This window comes from Schistocerca serialis, chromosome 1 (assembly GCF_023864345.2).
Source record: "Schistocerca serialis cubense isolate TAMUIC-IGC-003099 chromosome 1, iqSchSeri2.2, whole genome shotgun sequence".
Lineage (NCBI taxonomy): Eukaryota > Metazoa > Arthropoda > Insecta > Orthoptera > Acrididae > Schistocerca > Schistocerca serialis.
The window spans coordinates 399,513,691-399,535,485 of record NC_064638.1 but is presented as its reverse complement, the minus strand read 5'-3'; the positions used below and the strand labels follow the sequence as shown (position 1 = coordinate 399,535,485).

Below are 21,795 nucleotides of genomic sequence, written 5' to 3'. Positions count from 1 at the left end.
CATTTTATATCCTCTCTACTTCGACCACCCTCAGTTATTTTGCTCCCCAAATAGCAAAACTCCTTTACTACTTTAAGTGGCTCATTTCCTAATCTAATACCCTCAGCATCACCCGACTTAATTCGACTACATTCCATTATCCTCGTTTTGCTTTTGTTGAAGTTCATCTTATATCCTCCTTTCAAGACACTGTCCATTCCCTTCAACTGCTCTTCCAAGTCCTTTGCTGTCTCTAACAGAATTACAATGTCATCAGCAAACCTCAAAGTTTTTATTTCTTCTCCATGGATTTTAATTCCTACTCCGAATTTTTATTTTGTTTCCTTGCCCAATATACAGATTGAATAACATCGGGGAGAGGCTACAACACTGTCTCACTCCCTTCCCAACCACTGCTTCCCTTTCATGTCCCTCGACTCTAATAACTGCCATCTGGTTTCTGTACAAATTGTAAATAGCCCTTCGCTCCCTGTATTTTATCCCTGCCACCTTCAGAATTTGAAAGAGAGTATTCCAGTCAACTTTGTCAAAAGCTTTCCCTAAGTCTACAAATGCTAGAAATGTAGGTTTGCCTTTCCTTAATCTAGCTTCTAAGATAAGTCATAGGGTCAGTATTGCCTCACGTGTTCCAATATTTCTACAGAATCCAAACTGATCTTCCCCGAGTCGGCTTCTACCAGTTTTTCCATTTACCTGCTTTCTTTGGGATTGGAATTATTATATTCTTCTTGCGGTCTGAGGGTATTTCGCCTGTCTCATACATCTTGCTCACCAGATGGTAGAGTTTTGTCAGGACTGGCTCTCCCAAGATCGTCAGTAGTTCTAATGGAATGTTGTCTACTCCCGGGGCCTTGTTTCGACTCAGGTCTTTCAGTGCTCTATCAAACTCTTCACGCAGTATCATATCTCCCATTTCATCTTCATCTACATCCTCTTCCATTTCCATAATATTGTCCTCAAGTACATCGCCCTTGTATAGACCCTCTATATACTCCTTCCACCTTTCCACTTTCCCTTCTTTGCTTAGAACTGGGTTTCCATCTGAGCTCGTGATATTCATACAAGTTGTCCTCTTTTCTCCAAAGGTCTCTTTAATTTTCCTGTAAGCAGTATCTATCTTACCCCTAGTGAGATAAGCCTCTACATCCTTACATTTATCCTCTAGCCATCCCTGCTTAGCCATTTTGCACTTCCTGTCTATCTCCTTTTTGAGACGTTGGTATTCCTTTTTGCTTGCTTCATTTACTGCATTTTTATATTTTCTCCTTTCATCAATTAAATTCAATATTTCCTCTGCTACCCAAGGATTTCTACTTCCCCTCGTCTTTTTACCTACTTGATCCTCTGCTGCCTTGACTACTTCATCTCTCAAAGCTACCCATTCTTCTTCTACTGTATTTCTTTCCGCCATTCCTGTCAATTGTTCCCTTATGCTCTCCATAAAACTCTATACAACCTCTGGTTTAGTCAGTTTATCCAGGTCCCATCTCCTCAAATTCCCACCTTTTTGCAGTGTCTTCAGTTTTAATCTACAGTTCATAACCAATAGATTGTGGTCAGAGTCCACATCTGCCCCTGGAAATGTCTTACAATCTAAAACCTGGTTCCGAAATCTCTGTCTTACCATTATATAATCTATCTGAAACCTGTCAGTATCTCCAGGCTTCTTCCATGTATACAACCTTCTTTTATGATTCTTGAACCAAGTGTTAGCTATGATTAAGTTGTGCTCTGTGCAAAATTCTACCAGGCGGCTTCCTCTTTCATTTCTTAGCCCCAATCCACATTCACCTACTACGTTTCCTTCTCTCCCTTTTCCTACTACCGAATTCCAGTCACCCATGACTATTAAATTTTCATCTCCCTTCACTATCTGAATAATTTCTTTTATTTCATCATACATTTCTTCAATTTCTTCGTCATCTGCAGAGCTAGTTGGCATATAAACTTGTACTACTGTAGTAGGCGTGGGCTTCGTGTCTGTCTTGGCCACAATAAGTCGTTCACTATGCTTTTTGTAGTAGCTTCCTCGCACTCCTATTTTTTTTATTCATTCTTAAACCGACTCCTGCATTACCCCTATTTGATTTTGTATTTATAGCCCTGTATTCGCCTGACCAAAAGTCTTGTTCCTCCTGCCAACGAACTTCACTAATTCTTACTACATCTAACTTTAACCTATCCATTTCCCTTTTTAAATTTTCTAACCTATCTGCTCGATTAAGGGATCTGACATTCCACGCTCCGATACAGATATGAATCAATAATTCCTCCCCAAATATTTACACATTACAAAAATAAAAATCCTTGCACGGAATAGGAGTTGTCAAGCAGAAACTTTTTCAGGTTGTTTTCAGATTTAACTTTGCTATTTTTCAGACATTTTGTACCACTGTGTAAGGGATCAAAAATTTTGTGGCAGCATTGTGGCCATCTTTTTGTGCTAAAGACAGCCGTAATTGGAAGAATAAATGTTATTATTTCATATGGTATTGTAAATATGTACATCATTGTTCCTATTCAACTGTTGCAGTTTATTTAAAAGAAACTTCATGAGTGACTACCCATACTGTGAAGCAATAATCAAAATCCTAACTCCTTAAGCAGATATCTGCAAGATGATCGTGGCTAAGCACCACATATTATTCTTAGAGCAAGTTTTTGAACAATGAGAACTTTCTTTGTTAAACATATCCTGCCCCAGAAAATTATTGTGTATGACATTCTTGGATGAAAATACGCAAAATACATACTAATATGTCCCTCCTCAAGTTTTGCAGTCTTTCGAAGCTCAAATATTGCTGAACTATGTTGTTGTAAGCGTCCGAAAATGTGTATTTTTTCAGGTTTAAATTGTTATCACTATGGACATCTACGACGGTGATCACAGCCTGACCTAGAGATGGCAATCGTAGTTGCAAAAATATCTCTGGATTAGGAAGTATGCGATCTATGAAGCATATGTTTCAAGTTTGAAGATGCCACATTGTTTAGCATTTGTTTGGCTACCATCAATTGTGAATGTTGTGAGTGAACTTCTGAAAATGCAGAAAACTGGTCATCGTTATGTGATACAATGTCTGCTCGCTCGCAGTGGTCTACCAAATGAAGTGACGACTCCAGAAATGGTGATGAAAATCTACAAAAGGCTACTGGATGATCGTCGACTGAAAGTGCGCGAGCTAGTAGTGTAAGTAGGCTGTTTAGGTTTTTTTATTGGTAACGCCACCTCTGTATGAAAATCACTGGCTGTGCTGTGTGCAGTCTGTGGCTGCTTTGCATTGTTGTAATACTCGCCATTGTAGTGTTAGGCAGCTGGCTGTGAACAGCGCGTAGCGTTGCGCAGTTGGAGGTGAGCCGCCAGCAGTGGTGGATGTGGGGAGAGAGATGGCGGAGTTTTGAAATTTGTCATGAACTGCTATATTTATATATGATGATATCAAGGTAAATACATTGTTTGTTCTCTATTAATATCTTTCATTTGCTAACTATCCCTATCAGTAGTTAGTGCCTTCCATAGTTTGAATCTTTTATTTAGCTGGCAGTAGTGGCACTCGCTGTATTGCAGTAGCTTGAGCAGCGAAGATTTTTGTGAGGTAAGTGATTTGTGAAAGGTATAGTTTAATGTTAGTCAGGGCCATTCTTTTGTAGGGAATTTTGAAAGTCAGATTGCGTTGCGCTAACAAAATATTGTGTGTCAGTTTAAGCACAGTCCTGTATAATTGTTCAAAGGGGACGTTTCAGTAGACATAGTAGGCATTTTAAAAAGTGTGGTACGTCGCGTATTTTCCGAAAATTTGGACATGAGAAAATTTTGTACAAGGTTTGCGCCGCGATTGCTCACACTCGAGCAAAAACAGCGTCGTGAAGATGTTTCAGTTGAGTGTTTAGCGAAGTTTCGCAGCAGCAAAGCTGAATTTTTGCGCCGTTTCATAACCATGGATGAAACATGGGCCCACTACTTCATCCCCGAGACAATAGAACATTAAAAATAGTGAACCCAAATTGGAGAATCGACTCCAAAGAAGGCGAAGACCGCTTCATCTGCAGGCAAGGTCATGGCGTCGGTTTTTCTATGATGCGCCTGGGATAATTTTCATTGACTACCTTGAAAAGGAAAAACTATATACGGCGAGTATTATGTGAACTTACTGCAACGTCTGGGCGAAGAAGTCAAGCAGAAATGCCCATATTTGGCCAAGAAGTGTTGCTTCTTCAGGACAATGCACTAGCTCACACGTCCGTTACTGCAATAGCCAAACTCAATGAATTAAACTTTTGACTTGCTACCTCATGCACCCCATTCGCCAGATTTATCCCCTTCCGATTACTTTTTGTTCCCAAACTTGAAGATTGTCAACAAATGAAGTGATGTCGGTTGTTAACGGCTATTTCGAGGAGTTAGACATTTCTCGTAATAAAAAGGGTATCGAGCTTTTTGAACATCGCTGGGAAAAGTTAGAGAGATGAAGGGAGATAAGGAGATTATATTGAAAAACAAATGCAGTTTTTTCCAAAATTTTTGTGTTTTCTTTGTTGGGTCAGGTACTTATGGGACAACCCTCGTAACTTACTTATTGTATCCTTATCAAGTGTCATTAATCAGTGGTGTAGTACGTCTAGATGAGCAGAATTGAATATGTCGTCTTCTTTAAACTAAGATTGAGGCCATTTGAAAGAAACCTCACAATAATACTTCTACGATAAAGATCAATACGCTGTGGATACTCCCATCTTCCAAGAGGACAACAGCCGTATTTACTGGGCTGCAGGCACAGATTCCTGATCTGGCGAATATTCAGCTGCTCTTTTCTCACATCGACTAGTCCGCTGTTAAAGCACTCAATCTTACTCCCACAGAAAATGTCTGGGACAATTTGGAATAGCGAGTGAAACGTAACAATCTGTGCAACAGAAGTTTACTAGCTCTATGGCATCTGATCATTACTGAATTGCTTCAGCGAGGCATGGAATGTCTATAGAATATTCTTTCCTTGCCGAACTGGGGTAATTATCAAAAATACAAGCGGTGTTACATGTTATTAGCGTCATGGCTCCTTGATGTGACTAAAGTTTAATGAATCTGGTGTATAAGGTGGATGAGCCAACGCTCCGTAAGGCAAAGACCTCAGTTTTTCCGTTAGTAAAGCACCTTCGTGAAGCCGATGTACAAGGCGAGGACAAAACTATGAAAGTGCCAAAACTACAGCGCATTAGCATGCCTAAAAAGGGGTAGGAAATCCGCTGTCATTCAAAACAGATTCCAGCCGTCTCAGAATGGACAAATGCGTATCTTGTGTGGTTTTTAAAGAAATCTTACACATCTGTTCCTGATATAAAGTGGTAAGTTTACGTAACTGTGATAGAGATAGACGGCACCATTCTTCCTGATACACAGTGCCACGTTCAGGTAACGATGGTGGAGGTGGAAAGCGAAGACGCACTCTCTTCTGCTCAATATATAGCTCTGGTGGCTATGGTGGCCAGGGCAGATGCGACAGTCTCACAAAATCAGTTCTGGATGATGAGAGCTGTTTGAACAGTGGTCCTGTCTTCTTGGAAGACAGCACCCCACTGGGGAACAAACATTGTACAATGGGACCTGATCACCAAAAAACTCTTCGGTAGTAATGCGACCCAGCAGAGGAACCATTGGGCTAGAGGGACACCATATGGCTGCCCAAATCGTCATCCACTGCCCGGCATGTTTCACTCTTCGAACATAAACTCGTCCAGAAGTTGGAAACAGTGTGAAAAACGGTTCACCTGGAAAAGTTTTCATTGGTGTTGAGTCGTTCTAGAAGACCTAAAGTCTACGTTCTTTGACAGTTACATCTTAAAGTCATGTGTTGGCCTCGTTCACCTGCTTTCGATTGTCTTGACAGATATGACATAATAATGGTCTAACAACTTTCAGCATTGTACTTGATAATGATACAAAAGCAGAAACCCAGATAATACAGAAGTTACTATAGTTATACACAATAAAATTTCTTTAGAAAAGATAAGATTCATCTGACCAAATGACATCTTCCATTGCTTCATAGTCCAATTTTTGTGGCTTCGGCACCATGTTTTCTTGGTACGGGCATGTGCATCACTGATGAGTGGTTCTGGAGTTCAGCTCGCCCTGCAGTGTCCTGCTTATGCAGCTCCCTCCGTGATGTTTTTTGTGCTGACAGGGTACGTGAATGTGACATTCGGTTCTGCAGTGACTTTCTCAGCTGTCGTCCTCTTATTTTTCGTAACAATCATCTTTAACGGGCATCCATCCCGATCACTCAACACAAGATTTCGTCCGCGCTGTGACTTGGCACACGATAATTTTCCTCTTTCCCTCTATGCTGTATAAATCTTCGATATGCCGCCTCTTGAAAAATCAAACACTTCGTCTCCCTTGGTTATGGAAGCGCCCATGATACGAGTACCATCGATATGCCCACTTTGGAATTCACTTAGCTCCGACATAACGGATTCACGACTACACGGAACACTGTTCTGACCATGACCGACACGTGAACGTACTGAGGACACTGCGCAGGTGCTGTTCGTAACCAAACACAACAATGCAACCTGCAGGCTTACCTGGCATCTGCAATTACGTTCAAGCATGCATTTCTGGCGGTGTCTCCATATTTTTGTCCACCGTCTGTAATAGTAGCAGCAGTGTTTTTATGTCTTCATATTTTGTATACCCCTGTAATAGTAGTAGCAGTATTTTTATTATTCCATTGATCATTTTTACAAGGATTTATGAGCTCTAGTGGTATTACAGTTTAAGAACTAAAAGCACAGTTCAAATATACAGGCATTCACGTACTTACAGCCCTAGTCTGACAACGACAGGATATGTAGCGCTGTGCTTGATTTGTCAAACTGTGAGACACGCTTGACAGCTCTGTCCGAAAGGGAGCAGCAACAGCGTTTTCAAAATTCTGCTGTAGTTCTTCCGGTGCGAAAGGACTATTTGAGCACACCTGGCCCTTCAACTTGCCCCACGGGAAACAGTCACAGGGATAGAGTTTAGATGATCGACGTAGCCGGGAGACTGCCCTGCTTCTGCTGACTATCCTCTCGTCATCGAACACCGCACACACTCATGACAGGATTGTCAGTTAAGTGTGTGCCTTTCCTCCGTCTTGTTGAAAGTATCCATACAGTGTTTCATCTTCCGTGAATTGATCTACAGAGTCCGCCAAAAAAATGTATACACACTTTGTGAGGGTCTATCGAGATATCGATATTGTCGTTCAATTTGAGTTACGAGTGTGTTATAGTATGGTCTTTTGCTCAACAGATGCTGGTAGTACCTTCACCTCGACATTGAGAAAACAAGATGGCTGGAGCACGCTTGATATTTGAGTAACGAAAATGTATTGTGAAGTGGTTTTTCAAGTTTGATAGTGCCACCGAAGTGCAACTTCAGTGGAGGCGGGAGTTTGAAACGGAACCGCCAACCCGCCCAGCAATTAAAAGCATCATTGACAAGTTTGAATTGCATGGAATAATTTGTGATGTTCACAATGAAAGACCAGGAAGACAGCGTGCGGCTACAAGACCTGCTTCGTCGGCTCTCGTGTTGCAAACGTTTGTTAATTCTCCAAAGAAGTTTGCTACGCAATGTGCACGTGAAGTGAGAGTTAGCAGTGCAAGTGCACGAAGAATTTTGAAAGCTGCAAAGTGGTAAGTTTACATTCCGTGATTACTGCACGTGATTAATGATTATGACCTTGATCGCCGAATGCAGTTTTGCGAATGGTATCAGCAAATGGTAACTGAAGACTAACAATTTGTGACGAAGGTTGTGAGGAATGACGAGGCACAATTTAAAGTTAATGGAACGGTGACTCAGCGTAACAGTGTGTACTAGGCACCAGGAACCCGTATGTTTATGTGGATAAAGCGGTCAATCTACCATGGTTTCGTGTGTGGCGTGGACTATCATCTATGGGCTTAGTAGGGCCCTTTTTCTTTGATGCTACTCTCACTGGAGAAGTATGCTGTAAATGTTATGCACATCAACTTTGCCAGGTATACTATGCGCTTTATGGAGCTGATGAAGAGGTCTTCTATCAACAGGACGGGGCTCAATCACACTACCGCCTAGCCGTACGAACTTTTCTGGATGACAATTTTCCGGGGTATTGGAATGGACGAAGAGGGCCCATTGAATTCCACCCACGGTCGCCAGATCTAACACCTATGGCGCACGCTGGAGAAACTTCGCCAGGTGATTACAGCGACGTGTGCAGCGATCTCCACTGTACAATTGACTGATGTAGTTGCGGCGACGACTCGTCGTTCTGTTATGTGTATAGAGGCCAACGGTGAACATTTTGAACATTTAAAGAAACCATGTGCTAAACTGAAGGTTATATAACATGCGTGATCAATTATTAAATGTAAAATAAACACATAACTAATAGTCTTCGTTCCTTAAAGTGTGTATATATTTTTCTGGCGGACTTTGTATATTGGATCCAGTTTCTGGAATTACGTACCTATTAGCATTAACAGTTTGGTGCGGGTATCAGACACTGCACATCAAACACTAAGCTTGAGACTATGCAAGGCAAGGCATGGCGTATGTTCCATAAATTCACAAGCCCTGAAAGCGAGCATTTGCGCAAAAGGGTCACCTTATTACCGTCATCCGAAAGGCTATCCAGGTACTGCACTTCGAAAGCAAGGGTGTTTTAGCAAATTTTGACTGAGTAAGCAGATAGGCATTAGTCTTATACCACACCATTTAATTACCGCAGGTCTTTAGCTTCCTCAGGGCAACGGCCATGCCGCAGTGGATACACCGGTTCCCGTCAGATCACCGAAGTTATGCGCTGTCGGGCGTGGCCGGCACTTGGATGGGTGACCATCCGGCCGCTATGTGCTGTTGCCATTTTTCGGGGGGCACTCAGCCTCATGATGCCTATTGAGGAGCTACTCGACCGAATAGTAGTGGCTGCGGTCAAAGCAAACCATCATAACGACCGGCAGAGCAGTGTGCTGACCACACGCCCCTCCTATGCGAATCCTCAACTGAGGATGACACGGCGGTAGGATGGTCCCGATGGGCCACTTGTGGCCTGAAGACGGAGTGCTTGCTTTTTAGCATCCCAGATTAGCCTTTTGCGTATGTCCATTAGTATGGTATTTTATTTGCAAAAAAAGGGAAGCTGTATTACCACTCAAGCTTTATTAACATTTTGCATTTTAATTGTCCATTTTTTGTATTTTTATAAATGGGGCTCAACCTTTTCTATGTTGCGTTACGTATTTGTAAGTATAGCAACAGACTGATACAGCGAAGGTTTCCAGCATTTTATGTGGTCGGCAGTTCTACTGTAAATTAACAAGGGTCCGTTCTGTGTCGATTTTATGAATATTTCAGGACCAATTAATTTTTGTCCACCGTGTTCTAGGAACCATCCCAGTATTTATCTGGAGTAATTTAGGAAAACCGTGGAAAACCTAAATCAGGGCGGCTGCATGGCTGCATGGGCAGCGAATACAAGGGCATCAGTTTAAAAGAGTACAACCTCGTTCTGTTCAGCACACGTACAGCCGCCCCCGCCCCCTCCCCCTCCCTTCACTCCTTCTATAGCGACGGTTTTGTGTCCGTCGCCTCTGACGCCACCTGTAAAAATCTTTCGCATTGTCAGTACTGCCTCGGCTGTTGCCGCTCAACATCCTTCCTGCTCTTGGCACGGTAAGACCCTTCTCATTTATTAGGTCCATGCATTGAAATTGTCTAGCTGTGTTACTAGTCTACAGCTCTGTTTGGTCTGCTTGGTTTTAATCCAGGTTTTATTTCTTTAGGTTCTGCTATCCCCTTCATTTTAACTATGGACTTCCGCTTTTTGCGCGCTACGCCTTTATAACTTGATGTGAATAATGGGAGCGCCTCCAAGGTAGCTATCTTTTGCTATGACTTGTAAAAAAGAATGTCTGTGGGTTCTCTTCAAATATAGATATGTGGTACTATTTTTCAATATCTCTTTGTTCTTCAGATCATTGTTAAAAATCCTTAATATTAATTTTTTAACAGATCACCTGAAGCTGGGTTTCAATTGCTGCAAAACAGATCGTGATTTTCAATAAAAGTATTTAGCAGCCGGTGCGTATCTTTTCATTCAAAACGTGGAATTTTTTCTGCGGTTGCCTGCAATTGAAAATAACATCCTAAAAAACCCCTGTTACTGAACTGTAGGGAACTGACTGTGAGGATGAAATCTGCGCTCTAGAGGTCACTAAACAACATTTACGATACGCTGTTAATTACGTGAGTGCTCTTTAACAGCTCACAGACCATCCATTTTTCTTTTTAATTTTTATTAATCCTCAAATGAATGTCACAGCCACAGAGAGAGGAAAGGATATAACAGAGAGAGTGATCCACATAACGCACATATTATACTTCCAGACATGACCTTTATCTTAAGCTGATAATGCGATAGTTCCTGCATTTGCCTGCCCTTGCTGTCTTCAGGATTGTGTGTGTGTACTACATATTTCCTAAAGCTTGATGCTGTGGCTCTAGACTCACAGATTTTACATACTAACATTGATGCAGCTCTCCATGCTACTCAATCCTGCGCAAGCGTCTTCATCTCCGAGTAACTACTGCAACCTACACCCCTCTGAATCTTCTTACTGTATTCATATCTTGGTCCCCCTGTACGATTTTTACCCGCCACACTTCCCTCCAGTACTAAATTGGTGATCCCATGACCTTTAGTTCTTTTAGTGAGGTTGTACGACAAATTTCCCTTCTCACCAATTGTATTCAGTACCTCCTCATTAGTTACGTGATCTACTCATCTAATCTTCGGGATTCTTCTGTAGCACCATATTTCAAAAGCTTCTATTCTCTTCTTGTCTAAACTGTTTATTGTCCATGTTTCACTTCCATTCATGGTTACACTCTATACAAATACTTTGAGAAAGGACTTTCTCACTCTTAAATCTATACACATAGTTAACAAATATCCCTTCTTCAGAAACGCTTTTCTTGCCATTGGCAGCCTACATTTTATATCTTCTCTACTTCGACCATCATCAGTTATTTTGCTCCCCAAATAGCAAAATTCATTTACTGATTTAAACGTCTCGTTTACTAATCTAATTCCCTCAGCATCATCTGATTTAAATCGACTACATTCCATTATTCTCGTTTTACTTTTGTTCATGTTCATCTTATATCCTCCTTTCAAGATACTGTCCATTTCGTTCATCTGCTCTTCCAATTCCTTTGCTGTCTCTGACAGAATTACAATTGGCAAACCTCAAACTTTTTATTTCTCCTTCCTGGACCTTAGTTCCTACTCCAACTTCACTTTTGTTTCCTTTACTTCTTTCTCAGTATAGAGACTGTATAACATCGGGGATAGGCTACAACACTGTCTCACTCCCTTCTCAGCCACTGCTTGTCTTTCGTGCCCCTCGCCTCTTAACTGCCATCTGGTTTGTGCATAAATTTTAAACAGCCTTTCGCTCCCTCTCTTTTACCTCTACCACTTTTAGAATTTGAAAGAGAGTGTTCCAGTCAACATTGTCAAATGTTTTCTGTATGTCTACAAATGCTATAAACATATCTTTATCTTTCCTTAACCTTTCCTCTATGAGAAGTCTTAGGGTCAGTGTTGCCTCGCGTGTTGCTACATTCGTGTGAGTATTTTGCAGCCGTGACTCATTAAAGTGGTAGTTCGATAATTTTCACACCTGTCAGTACCTGGAATTGGAAGTATTATATTCTTCTTGATGTCTGAGGGTATTTCGCCTGTCTCATACATCTTGATCACCAGACCGAAGAGTATTGTCATGGCTGGCTCCTCCAATGCTCTGTAGCTCTAATGAAATGTTGCTTATTCCAGGGGCCTTGTTTCGATTTAAGTCTTTAAGTGATTTGTCAAATTCTTCACGCAGTATCATATCTCCCTTCTCATCTTCCTCTACGCAATCTTCCATTTCCATAATATTGCCCTCAAGTACATCTCCCTTATATATATTCTCTATATACTCCTTCCACCATTCTGCTTTCCCTTCTTTGCTTAGGACTGGTTTTCCATCTGAGCTCTTGATATTCGTACAGGTGGTCCTCTTTTCTCCAAAAGTCTCTTTAATTTTCCTGTAGACAGTACCTGTCTTTGACTAGTGATACGTGCTTCTACATCTTTACATTTGTCTTTCAGCCATTCCTGCTTAGCCATTTTCAATTTCCTGTCGATTTCATTTTTGAGACGTTTGCATTCCATTTCGCCTCCTTCAATAACTACATTTTTATATTTTTTCCTTTCATCACTTAAATTCAGTATCTCTTGTTTTACCCATGGATTTATACCAGCCCTCGTCTTTTTACCTACTTGATCCTCTGCTACCTTTACTATTTCATCCTTCAAAGCTACCCATTCTTCTTCCACTGTATTGCTTTCCCCTTTTCTTGTCAATCGTTCCCTAATGTTCCCTCTGAAACCCTCTACCACGTCTGGTCCTTTCAGTTTATCAAGGTCCCATATCCTTAAATTCCTGCCTTTTTACAGAAATGTCTTACAATGAAAAATCTGGTTCCTCAATCTCTGTCTAACTATTATATAATCAATCTGAAACCTTCCGGTGTCTCCAGGTCTCTTCCACGTATACAACCTTTTCTCATGATTCTTAGACCAAGTGTCAGGTATGATTAAATTGTGCTCTGTGCAAAATTCCACCAGGCTGTTTCCTCTTTTATTCCTTTCCCCCAGACCATATCCACTTACTTCTTTTCCTTCTCTTCCTTTTCCTGGTGTCGAATGCCAGTCCCTCATGACTATTAAATTTCGGCTCCCTTAACCATGTGAATAATTTCTTTTATTTCATCATCATTTCCTCAATCTCCTCCTCATCTAGTTGGCATATAAACTTGCACTTATGTGGTGGGTGTGGGCATCGTGTCTGTCTTGGCTATAATAATGCATTCATTATGCTGTTCATTGTAGCATATCCGCGTTCCCATTTTTTTACTCATTATTAAACCTACTCCTGCATTTCATTGCTACCAGCGTCTAAAACTTTGGATCGACCTGCATCAGCAGAACTCTGTGCGTAGCCAGTGTTGGAGTTTAACGTGAGAGCCCTGGGGCACAGGGGTGCCTCTCCAGCGCGGACCCTTTCCCCTTCACAATTGCCCTGTGTTAGTTATGACGCGTTGACGACTCGCGGCAGCTCTCTCAAAGGGCTGAATTGCGCGAGCGCGCATGCGCGTGTGGCGTCGGCTCCTCGGCTGGGCTGGGCTGGCTTTTTGAGGACAAAGCGCCCTTCAGATGTTGCTCCCCAGGCTCGGCTCGCCTCATTAACGCGGCCCTCCGACGCTACACCGGCGCTTTCGTTTGCCTCTCGTTCCGCGGGCTGCGAATGTTCTCCACTTTAATCCCCGCCTGTTTTGTAATATCATTATCCCCTACCTCAAGGGCACCAGATTACGGGACATACAAATTAGAGCAGATGTGGGCCGCCATTAACTAGCGGGACTGAAAGGCGATTGTCAAAGCCAGTTTGTACGTTGACTTTCTGAGATAAATGGAAGTGAAGAGGCCCTTGGCTTTTTTCATTTTTTCTGCAAGTAATTTCGACGATTAGAGGGCAGAGTATTAATTGACACTGGTGTTTCTCATTTCAACTAGAGTCTTGTGAGTAGTATAGCTCGTAAAGTAAAATGACATACTGTCATTATGACTGCTCGAGAATATTTTCTGAACAAAAGGGACAAGAGAAGTAATGACCGATAAATATTTTTATTTTATTTGACAGTGGTCAGTATAACGCCTCTTCTTCTTGATGATTTGGTTTGACTTGTACTTGGCCTCGGCTAAAACTCGGCGACAGTCGGTAGAGTGTTGAGATCGTTATCAAGTTACGAAGACGACGTTACACAAAATAACAGTGCTGAACCGAAATGTTGACATGCGTGAAATATTTACTTCACCAAGAATCGTAATTAATCGTTCGTAATCGATGTTTAACTGATTAATGATGAAATATTAATGATAAAACCAATACAGTCACATCCACAATAAATTCCCTACAAGCTGGTCGTAATTTCAAGTATCTAAGAAATCGTAACAGTGGGCTTGTTATTTGAGTCAAAGATTCTACACAAGCGCCGAGCGCTACAGTCAAATATTATCGCTGCGCGTAATTATTACTCGGGAGTTTCATGTCAATAATTTGATAGAATTTTAAATCACAAATGCACGACTTGGCACGAGAGGGTGTTTTAGTGCACAATATCAGTCACTTCCTAACCGAGCCTTGAGAAGAAAACTTTCCCAGGTGTTGGGGGGATTTAAATTATATGCTTCGGACCTATCACTGAGGTTCCATAAACCACTGGCTATTATGAATGAAAATTGTCTATCAGTGTTCGTTGCCTAAATCACTGTCTAATTAATGTTTAGTTCAATTATCTAGTTATAAGTTCACTTTATTCTAGTAGGTAAAAGTCTTCCGTTCGAATTCTAATGCCGTGATATTTGAAGTCAGAAGATCGTATTACTGCGTCATAATAGATCGCAATTATTCAATCTCAAAAACAATCTAAGCGCGCCTACATGTACGAGCATTCAAAAATATATGACCTGCTTCGGCTAACTCTCGTAACGTAGTGACAATGCATTGAATTATACTTAGTCATTACTCACGATTCCCAAACGGTACTCACACGGAGTATTCTTTGGGGTGGTTGGTTCTACTTTGCGAATGTTAATTTATGCTATTTTTGCGATTTATTATGATTTTGATTTTAATTTTACTGAAATTTAATCTTTCTTTCGCAGATTGATAAATTGTCAAGTCTTAGATTCCTGATTCAATTACTTGTTATTGTCCTAATAATAGTGATAAATGGAACTTCGTTCGCTTATTCATTTTTCTGGGAATTTGGGACTTGGGGGGAAATCTTTGGGGTATTGGGAGCTAATTTTTGATTTTTATTTCTCGGCCGAGGAAGTGGCATTACATCATCTAACTACTAAATCAAAACCGACGTGTGCATAGCGTTTCCTGTGACTTAACAGCGTTAAAAATGTACAAGTAACAAACGGTGAAGCTTAATATCACTTAGAACACAAAATACATTCATGTATATACTCAGAACGTCACATATAATGTACACTAACGTAATATAGCCAGTCCGCAGCTCGTGGTCTAGTGGCTAGCGTTGCAGCCTCTGGATCACGAGGTCCCAGGCTCGATTCCCGACCGGGTTGGGGATTTGCTCTGCCCGGGGACTGGTTGTTTGTGTTGTCATCATGACTTTATTATCATCATAATTTGTGACATTTACTGGATTAGACGGTGAATAAAAAATGGTTTGTGTAAAATTGGGACTTCGTACGGGCGCTGATGACCACGCAGTTGAGCGCCCTACAAACCAAACATCATCATTGTAACATAGCCACAGTTTAACTTTCGCAATAAAATTACATTGAGGTGACAAAAGTCATGGGATACCTTCTAATACCGTTGGGACTTCTTTTGTCCGGCGTTGCGCAGCAGCTCAACGTGGCATGGATTCAACAAGTCGTTGCAAGCCCCAGCAGATATATTGAGCGATCTGCCTATATAGCCGTCAATAATTGCGACAGAGTTACCGGTGCAGGATTTTGTGCACGAACTGAGCTCTCGATTATGCCCCATAAATGTTCGATGGGATTCACGTCGGGTGCTGGGTGGCCAAATCATTGGCCGAACTGTCCAGAATGTTCTTCAAAGCAATCGCAAACAATTGTAGCCTGGTGACATGGCGCAATGTCATCCATAAAAATTCCATCGTTGCTGGGAACATGAAGTCCATGAATGGCTTAAAATGGTCTCTAAGTAGTCTGCAGTCCATTGCATGTAAACACAGCCCACACCGTTATGGATCCACCACCAGCTTGCACAGTGCCTTGTTGACAACTTGGGTCCATGGGTTTGCGGAGTTTGAGCCACACTCGAATCCGACCATCAGCTCTTACCAAATGAAACTGGGACTCATCTGACCAGGCCACGGTTTTCCAGTCGTCTAGGGTCCAACCGATGAGGTCAGGAGAGACGCTTCAGGCTACGTCGTGCCGTAAGTAAGTGCACTCACGTCGGTCGTCTGCTGCAATACTCCGTTAACGCCAGATTTCGCCACACTGTCCTAACGGATACGTTCGTCGAATGGCCTACATTGATTTCTGCGGTTATTTCACGCATTGATCCTTGGGTGTTACACTGACAACTGCTTCTCTCCCTCGGCCACTGATTTGTCCGTGTTGAGAGGTAATGCCTGAAATTTGGTATTCTGGCACACTCCTGACATTTCGGAATACTGAGTTACATAATGATTTCCGAAATGTAACATACCTTGCGTCTAGCTCCAACTACAATTCCGCGTTCAGAGTCCGTTAACTGCCGTCGTGCGGCCATAATCACGTTGGAAACTTCTTCACAGGAATCACCTGAGTGCAAATCCTAGCTCCGACAATGCACGGCCCTTTTATACCTCAAGTACGCGATACTATCGACACCTCTATATCTGCATATCGCCACACCATGTCGTTTGTCATCTCAGTTATGTTGTTGTTGTTGTTATTGTTGTGATGGTCTTCAGTCCTGAGACTGGTTTGATGCAGCTCTCCATGCTACTCTATCCTGTGCAAGCTTCTTCATCTCCCGGTACCTATTGCAACCTACATCATCCTGAATCTGCTTAGTGTATTCATCTCTTGGACTCCCTCTACGATTTTTTCCCTACACGCTGCTCTCCATTACTGAATTGGTGATCACTCGATGTCTCAGAACATGTCCTACCAACCGATCCCTTCTTCTAGTCAAGTTGTGCCACAAGCTCCTCCTCTTCCCAATTCTATTCAATATCTCCTCATTAGTTATGTGATCAACCCATCTAATCTTCAGCATTCTTCTGTGGCACCACATTTCGAAAGCTTCTATTCTCTTCTTGTCTAAGCTATTTATCATCCACGTTTCACTTCCATACATGGCTACACTCCATACAAATACTCTCAGAAACGACTTCCTGACGCTTAAATCTATACTCGATGTTAACAAATTTCTCTTCTTAAGAAACGTTTTCCTTGCCATTGCCAGTCTACATTTTATATCCTCTCTACTTCGACCATCATCAGTTATTTTGCTCCCCAAATAGCAGAACTCCTTTACTACTTTAAGTGGCTCATTTCCTAATCTAATTCCCTCAGCATCACCCGACTTAATTCGACTACATTCCATTATCCTCGTTTTGCTTTTGTTGAAGTTCGTCTTATACCCTCCTTTCAAGACACTGTCCATTCCATTCAACTGCTCTTCCAAGTCCTTTGCTGTCTCTGACAGAATTACAATGTCATCGGCGAACCTCAAAGTTTTTATTTCTTCTCCAGTTATATTAGATGTAAATGCGACCTTTTCAGAGGACCCATCCGGACATTTGCCTGGAGCGATTAGGGAAATCACGGAAAGATTAAATCTGGGTGTCCGGAAGGGGTTTGAACCACCGTCCTCTTGATTAGTGTTCCAGTGTTTATCCAGTGTGTCGACTCGCACGGTGTTAGCACGACGTGGAAGGGGAACTGATTTTCGCCTGCAGCGTCATTTTGTGGCTGTGCAGCAGATTCCAGGAGGAAATAAACATTCGACAGCAGTAGCGTAAAATAAGGAAGGAAAGAAGGAATGAGCGGACGAACAGCGTCCAAACAGACCTAGAAAGCCCAACGGTACCGACCAGCCGCCGTGTCATCCTCAGCCCATACGCACCACCGGATGCGGATACGAAGGGGCGTGTGGCGTTGCGGTCAGCACACCACTCTCCCGGCTGTTGTCTTTTCGTGACCAGTGCCGCTACTTCTCAGTCAAGTAGCTCCTCAGTTGACCTCACAAGGGCTGAGTGTACCCTGCCGGCCGTTGTGGCCGGGCGGTTCTAGACGCTTCAGTCTGGAACCGCGCGATCGCTACGGTTGCGGGTTCGAATCCTGCCTCGGGCATGGATGTGTGTGACGTCCTTAGATTAGTTAGGTTTAAGTAGTTCTACGTTCTAGGGGACTGATGACCTCAGATGTTAAGTCCCATAGTGCTCAGAGTCATTTGTACCATTTGAGTGTACCCCGCTTGACAATAGCAAAGAAGGAATGAAGATTACGATTTAACGTTCCGTCGGCAATGAAGTCATCAGAGACAAACCAGAAGCTCCGATAGTTTGTTAAGAATGGAGAAGGAAGTCGACGGTGCCCTTTGAAAGGAACCATCCTGGAACTTGCATGGAGCGAATTAGGGATATCACGGAAACAGAAATCACGATGGCCGTTCTTGAATTTGAAGCGTCGTCGTCCGGAATGCGACTCCTGTGCCCGCCACCTCGCTCCATAAGAATCAGCCAAGTTCAGCTAATTACGGTACTTAACGATTTTTGTGTTCTATTCAGCACTTGTGCGATTAATCGCAATGATGTAAAATGAGTCATGTCACATTGCCCGCATCTCGTGGTCGTGCGGTAGCGTTCTCGCTTCCCACGCCCGGGTTCCCGGGTTCGATTCCCGGCGGGGTCAGGGATTTTCTCTGCCTCGTGATGGCTGGGTGTTGTGTGCTGTCCTTAGGTTGTTTAGGTTTAAGTAGTTCTAAGTTCTAGGGGACTTATGACCACAGCAGTTGAGTCCCATAGTGCTCAGAGCCATTTGAACCATTTGAACCATCATGTCACACTCATATGTAAAAACATGGCTATATGCTCAGCACTTGGAGCTGTTTTTGTTTTTTTATTTTAACTTTTAAAGAGATGTGAATCAGTAATTCGTACCTACCTCAGTTTACATCTTACATAAACAGAGACTCTTCTAAGGAACAAAGAAATCATCAAAGATAAACTTTTTCGATTTGTGTACAAACTTTTAACTTTACTATCTGCCAAATACTTTATATAAATGATCAAAACTTTTGGTGGCACCCATTTTTCTGCTAAACTCAACCTTCATGTGAAATAATAAATGATATATCTTATTTGGTGTTGTAACTATTTACGTCGTTGTTCTTTTGAATTGTTGTGCGTTACTTGCAACAGACTTCATGAGGGAATAAACATATTATGAAGTAATATTCAAATGCCCAAGTCCATAAACAGATGTCTACAAGGTCATTCTTACAACGTTCTTCAGCAATCAGAGCTTACTTCCCTTAAAGGTGAGTTGCCCCAAAATTATCCCGTTGGATTCTTTTGAGTGGAAGTACGCGAATTATGTGAAGTTACTGATTTGACTTTCCCCAAGATTAGCAATGATTCGAAGTGCAAACGTGGCTGCACGGAATTGTTTTAAGAATTCAAAAAATGTGTTTTTTTTAATTTAAATTCTCGTCTATACTGATACCTAACGATTTTGAAATTTCCACCCTTTTTATTATTTCCTCACCATGTATTACATTTATCATTTGTGCAGATTGTCTAGATGTTCAGAACTGAATACTGTGATGATACTGTGATTGGTAGACTGTGCCATCCATCAATCTCTGCCATTCGACGATTGAGCTGTAAGCACACGTAAGTTTTATAAAGTTATTGAAAATCAAAAGATCATACATATTTTATTGCAATATGATATTGTAAAGGACGCCACATGCGATCGACAGACAGCAACGATCCGTCGCATGCGATATAACCTACAAGCGGTCGCTCGCCTCGACACCCCACACACGACCGATTTGCCAAGCAGTTTCAGTCAGTGTTACGAACGTCACTGTGTCTAGACTTCCTGCTATGGAAAAATGAACTGCTATGTTTAGCAGCTGCTGCAGTTGATTTCCGTGTCCCCACGAATACTTGAAAACATAAATTTAAAACAAACGATAATTATAATTTTAAGGTTCCTTTGAAACGTTTTTCTTGGGAACTGTAGGTTACTTTACAGAATATATTACGTTCTTCAGTGACACCAAATTGGATCTGTACATCTTTCCTGCGGGTCAATACAATTCATTTTAAGTTTATTAGCCATCAACTCCTTTTTCATTAATTAGTCTCATAGTTTAACTGTAAATATTTACACCATTTTGTCTATGTGTCTGTTGAGATGTTGTTGGTTGGTTGGCTGATTTGGGGAAGGGGACCAAACAGCGAGGTCATCGGTCTCATCGGATTAGGGAAGGATGGAGAAGGAAGTCGGCCGTGGCCTTTGAAAGGAACCATCCCGGAATTTGCCTGAAGTAATTTAGCGAAATCACGGGAATAACTAAAGCAGGATGGCCGGACCTGGGTTTGAATCGTCGTCCTCCCGAATGCGAGTCATCGTGCTAACGACTGCGCCACCTTGTTCGATGAGTTGTTGTCAACAGCAGCACTACTTATTACAGTACCTCTTGCTATAAATAGCATGAAGCGGAGTTGGATTACATGAAATGAGAAGAGCCTTGAATATGATTGTAAATGTTAACAGATTTGCCCTGAACATATAAATTAAAATACCCTCATAGCGTCACAGTAGGTTGGTATGTCACTTTGCTTAGAAGTTAATAACTTGAACAATGAGTATAATTATTTTATAAATAACTCAAAACCATAAGATGGATCCCATTGCACCGTGACTATAACTATGAAGTTCCCATCAATTCTACTTCTACGGCACAAGCTTCAAAATGCTAATCACAGCAAAATCAGAGGGTTATTGTGTGTCACTTCTTAATATGAATGACAACTCCACTTCTCAGTGGACATATACGGGGTGTTCAAAAAGTCTCTCCGCGTTGCCGTATGATTGTTAGCCGCGTGTGCCTGGGTTACTTCCCTTCAAGTGGACTCTCCCAACATTCCACTGTTTCGTTTATCTCAGCCAGCGATAGCAGTATTGTTGGTGTGTGTCGTTACGTGTTGACGTGAACGTTTTAGTTCCTTTGTTCACTTGTTTCGTTTTTGTCACTGTTCAAATGGTAACCATTCAAGAACGTGTGTTTTTAGTCGAACAAGTGTTCAAAGCTGGCGGTAAATACACAGTTTCAGTTCCTCAAACATTTAATTTAGTTTTCCCGGAGACAACACTCCCACATCGCGATAGTGTGCGAGATTTGATTAACAAATTTCGAAGTACGGGTTCAGTGACAGATGCACCGAGAAATGGTCGTCCTAGCGTTTTGTCTGAGGATAAACTACTCGATATTTCCGATAAAATGTCCATGAGTCCGAACAAGTCAGTAAGAAAACTCGCCCAGGAAATCGATGTTAGTGTCGGAACGGCCCATACAGCTGTAAGGAAAAAATTATGACTTTTCTCACACAAAGTGACCGTCGTGCAAGAACTGAAAAATACTGATCATGGCAAGAGACTGCATTATTCTCAATGGTTCAAAAATTTCGTTCAACAAAATGGAAGGGGTATTCGTAATGAAAAGTTTTTCAATGATGAGGCGTGGTTTCATTTATCCACGAAGGTGAACTCGCAAAATTCTCGTATGTGGAGTACTGCAGATCCATTGTGAATTCATGAGGAACCACTTCATTCTGTGAAAATAGGAGTTTGGATAGCAATTTCTAGACGTCGGATTGTGGGTCCCATATTTTTCAACGAAACAGTAAACGCACAACGATACTGGAGTGATATTCTGTACCCATTCATTGGAGAACTTGTGTTAAGTGAAATGCTGAACGGTTATTTTCAACAAGATGGTGCAACCGCGCATACAGCTCGCGTTTCAATGTCACTGCTTGCTGATTTTTTTGGTGATCGCAAATTTCACAGGGACTTTGACCTCCACGATCGCCCGACCTAACACTACCTGACTTATCTTCTGGGATGCAGCGAAAGC

The 21,795-nt window shown here is 41.9% G+C and overlaps 1 pseudogene; it reads left to right on the top strand.

The window, feature by feature from the left end:
- The first annotated feature begins 8,779 nt into the window (after positions 1 to 8,779).
- On the top strand, positions 8,780 to 8,896 carry LOC126428398 (5S ribosomal RNA; annotated as a pseudogene).
- Positions 8,897 to 21,795: the final 12,899 nt, after the last annotated feature.